Source organism: Marmota marmota, unplaced genomic scaffold, assembly GCF_001458135.2.
Source record: "Marmota marmota marmota unplaced genomic scaffold, marMar, whole genome shotgun sequence".
Taxonomy (NCBI): Eukaryota; Metazoa; Chordata; class Mammalia; order Rodentia; family Sciuridae; genus Marmota; species Marmota marmota.
The window spans coordinates 21,013,245-21,018,223 of NW_026000164.1; positions in this window are offsets into that span (position 1 = coordinate 21,013,245).

A 4,979-nucleotide genomic window follows, 5' to 3' on the forward strand; every position below is an offset into this window, starting at 1 on the left:
TAAGAGACAGGAACCACCCCGAGCCCCAGCACTGACCCGGCGACCGCGGACCTGCGTTGAGCACCCGGCCAGGCCCAGGGCCTCCGGGGAGACTCCAGGCAGCGAGGTTCCCTGGACCAGTCACTGGGCTACTTCAGAAATCTGGAACCGCAAAACAGTCAACCGACAGCTGCCCTCCACCTGCTGCAATGCTCGGGGACCCAGGGTTTCCCCAGCCCGCGCCCTCCAGAAGCCCAAGATCTGATGCACGCAGGTTGTCATTGGAGCCACATACCAGGGCTCCTGAGGCCGCAGATAGCCCCGGGCCTCCCCAGCACCCGCTGGCGCCCCGTGGGAGCGTGGCCCTAGCCCTGGACTGCGACGCCCCAGCTTGCAGGGGAGGATCTCTGGGCCGCTCTCCATTTCTCATCCTGAACCCCACACCTGCCTCACCCCAGCTCCTCTCTTAGTGGAGGTGTCACTGGCGCCAGACCCGCCTTTTCTTTCACCGCTACCTTCACCATTGGTTTGCCATTACGAACACTGTTTTGGTTGCATAGATGGGCCTCGCTGCCAGCCTCAACTTTCACATATTCTGTTCCTTCTGGAACATTCTTTACTTGATAACTCTGGTTCTTCAAATTTCCTATCAGCATCTCCTTCCTTAGGAATTCTGCCTTGACTTCCCCTCCTAGATGGGGGTTCCAGGACTGTGAAGGTCGTCCTCCTCTCTTCCACTGGTGATTTTTTTTTTTTTTTTTGTGGTGCTGAGGATTGAACCTAGGGGTTTGTGCATTCGAGGCAAGCACTCTACCAACTGAGCTATGTCCCAGCCCTCCACTGGTGCTTTTAATGAACAACCTAAACAGGAGCCCCTCCTGTCTTTTCATTGTTTGTTTACTATAGTAGTTTTTATTTTTTTAAAAAAATTTTAGTTGTATATGGACTCAGTACCCTTATTTGTTTTTATGTAGTGCTAGGATTGATCCCAGTGCCTCACACTTGTGAGGCAAGTGCTCTACCACTGAGCCACAACTCGGGATGTGCATGCTAGGAAAGTGCTCTACCACTTAATGAATACATTTCCAGCCCTGTAGTATTTTTTTTTCTTAAAACAAAGTCTTGCTATGTTGCTGAGGTGGGTCCAACTGAGCTCAAGAGATCCTCCTACAGTCTCCTAAGTAGCTGGGGTTACAGGCAGCACGCCCCCCAACTTAAAACTATTTTTAATGAATACAAGTTTTCCAAGTAAATTGTTTAATGTTAGATAACAAACAAATTATGTAAGTTCTAGATAATACTATTTACCCTTTAAAATTTAGAGCCTTGTATTTATAACAAATGTTTAGTAAGGTCGGAAAACTCCCTTCTCTGCTGTCTCTTGAGGAACACCTGGTTGGTCTTTAATAAGTACAAAGAAGTAAAGTGACTCCATATCTTTTTACTTCTCTTCTGTAGCTCTCTCCCTCTCCCTCTCTCCTTTTATACCCCTGTCAGGATAAAATAGAAATATATGTATTTTTTTAAGGGGGATGGAATCCAGAAGCACTTAAACACTGAGCCATATCTTCTCAGTGTTTAAGTGCTTCTAGATTCCATCCCCCTTAAAAAGAAAGTGTGGATGGGGAAAATGTGAATGGGTCCATTGTTTTATTTTTTTTCTTTATAAACCAAAACTGCAATTTAATTGAAAATGGGCTTCCACAGAACAATAATACTCTTCATTGAAAGTGAGCTATGCCTGGTTAAAAAAAAAAATACTCTATGTTGATCCAGAAAAGCTATTTGGAATCATCATCAAGAAGAACCTTCTTCTCTTGTCAAACACTACCTCCCTCACCCCCACATACAGCCTGAAGGACCGTAAGACCTAGGAGTCCACACCTGGTTCCCCCTCCCATTGTCCATTTTGCTCAAGTGAGACTTCTACTCTAGTGTCTCTGAGCTTCATCAAGAACCAGCAGGGGCTGTGTGTGGGAAAAAGGGACACCGTCCATCACCTTGCTTCGAACTCTGCTATGTTCAAACTACACGGCCCGAGGCAGGCCTTGTATATCTCATTCCCTGTCTCTAAAAGGGAGATGGCATCACCGGGCTCACAGCACTGGCATGAGGGTTAGTATCTTCCCTCAACAGGGAGACCCTGAGTCGAGAACCACTCTGGGCCAGAGGTGTGCAAAGGGAAGGAGCGAGGGCAGAGTTTGGGTAGACAACAGCACTCTGGCTCTTCCAAGAACTAGGGTCCCCAATTTCCTGGTACTCTTGTGGGTGGAAGCATGAGCAAAGGGGAAGTGTGGCTGCACCCAGCCCACATGTCACCAATCTCAGTTCCCCCTGGTGGGACAGGGCCAATGGCAACGGGGAGAATGGCTCCACAGCCCCGGGAGCCTGAGCAGTTATGTGTCCAGGTGTTAAGTCTAGACAGCCAAACGATCCCTGTGCCCACTTCCTCTGGCTGGGGAAGCTTGTCACAGGCTGAGCATGTGGTAAGGGGGTCCCTCCCCTGCTCGAGTATAAGCCAGTGTTTTTGAGCAGAGGCAGGAAGGTCCAGGGGAAGCCACATCACCAGAGGGAACTGAAAGAAACCAGTGAATGGCAGGGAAGGAAGACAGAAGCCCACAGGCAGCTGGAGAGGACTCCCACCACCTCTGGGCCAGTGCCCTTCACCAGGCCTGGGCAGCTGGCAGCTGCCATTGCTTCCCAGTGCTTTCCTTCCAGGAAACCACTTCCTCAGGCCTGGGCTCTCAGGGTTCCCCAGACTGGCCTGCTTCTAATGCATCCTGAATTTCTGAGAACTTCTTGACTGGACATCAGGCAGAGTCCCACAGGGCTCTCAAATCCTGGCTCCACCACTCAGGAGCTGCAAGACCTGGAGCAAGCCTCCCCCTCTCCCGGAAGCTCCCTGTCCCCCCTGTCAAGTAGAAACCGTAATATCTATGTCATAGAAAGGCTGCGGGTTCTAAATTCAACAAAGTACCTGTACCTGCCAGGATAAAGCTGTAGACAAAACTATTTTCTTGTCCAAACTCCCCTGCCCTTCCAGAGCTTCCATTCTTTAGGGTGAGAGACAATAAATCCTTAAATAATATATTTGGGTAGCGTTTCAAGAGATGGCCCACAGGCTGTGGCTTTGCTCCATACATGAGTTGTGGAAGGGTTGAGGGCAGAGGCAGGACATAATCTGATGGAAGTTTTAACAATACTCCAGTGCTTTTGTGTGAGTGTGAGTGAGTGTGAGCGTGTGTGTGCGCACGTGCGTGTGTTATACAGGACTGAACCCAGGGGTGCTCTACCATGAGAACATCCACAGGCCTTTTTATTTTTTATTTTGAGATATGGTCTCCCTAAGTTGGCCAGGCTGGCCTCAAATTTGCCATCCTCGTGCCTTAGTCTCCCATACAGCTGGGACTGGGCTGTGCTAATGCGCCTGGCTCTCGGCAAGTGCATCCTGCGGTTTCTGGTAGCTCTAGCTTATTCAAAGCCAGGGATGCCACAGCTGGGCCTTCCTCTCTCTTTCTTACTAACTGCTATCTCCTCAGAGCTTTCTGGGGTATGACCTGGAAATCCCCTGCTTGGTCAGCATTGTCACTTGGACACCTCTGGACCTCAGGACTTTACCTCCCCAACATACCGCTGTCTCTTGTCCCATGGCCTGAGGTCTAGCATGCCACCAAGTCACCTCCTCCAGCCCAGGGTCTGGCTTTTTGTTTTGGTACCCCATTAAGAGCCAATGCTAGTTCCTTTTCCTCAAGCCCTTGTCAAATCTCTCCCTGATACCCTGAGACCTGGCTCCAGCTCCTTCTCCCACGGGCTCTGCTCTGGCTCCACCCCCTCCTCTGGACCTTTGATTCACAGCTTAAACTGGTCCCCAGGTCCTCAGGAACTCCCTGACCCCAGTCTCTTCTGACCTCCTGTGCCTGCCTCCCTTTCTCATTTTAACTCTCAGATCTTGGGGTTTCAGTATTGCCTCAATCTCTCACTTAGCTCCTTTAAACAAATGTGACGAAGATCTTTCTTCCCTAGGCATCCTCCCCTAGTTTGGCAACCTGAGTAGGCATTAGTGTCCTTCTCTACCCCTTGCCCTCACCAGACACCCACCCAGACACCACCCACAGATGGCCTCACGTCCCCCACCCACTGCCCTTGGTCTGATTCAAACCCCTTACGATCTGCTTAGCTCATTGTTGCCTCAAACCACTTCCCTCCCACTCCTGAGCTCTGTCAAGGAGGGGCTCGGGGCTTCCCTCCTGCCTGCCTGTCTGGAGGACTGGGCAAGGAGGAAATAGAAGAAGAGGAAGTCTGTTTGGAAACCTCAGCCTCTAGGGACCTGCAGTGGGAATGGGTTGCCTCTGCTTTGAGGGGACACAGGCTGACTGGCCCCATGGGAACTGGCTGAGGAGCTACAGTGTCCTCTTGTTCCAAGAGGAACCTTGTTGAAGATCAGAATCTGCAGGGGTCCCCACCAGGGAGAGGGTCCCATCCAGGTGCACAAGGACCACCCATTTGCAATGAGGGGTACAGGGACTTGGGCCCCACATTTCTGAGTACTTATGAGCCTGAACCACTCCAAGAGCTGCAGCTTCAAACCAAGGCCACGGACTCTCCTAGGGCAGGAGGACTCCTTGGCAGGGAAAGGAGGAGAGATGCTAGCAGCATGGCCTAAGGGCGTGGGGCTCTCCTCAGCCCATATCTAGACTTTAGGAGCTGAGAGATGAGAGTCATGCCTGGAGGGGACACTCAAGGGATGACTCCGAGGTTCCTGAGGAGATGTCCCCTGGCCTGTAGTTGCTTAGGCATGAGGTGATGGGAGGGGGTTGAGGGGCATGACCTTCCTTCCCCCATGTGGCCTCTCGAGACTTCACCTTGGGAAGGGCAATGTCCTGGCTGCCCCTCTCTGGACTCCTGAGGGGGTTTTGAGTTGAACATTTCACATTGTGGTGGAAGAAGAGGAGGTAGCTCTCGGGGGCCAGTAGCCAAACAGAGCTGTGCAGACAATTGCT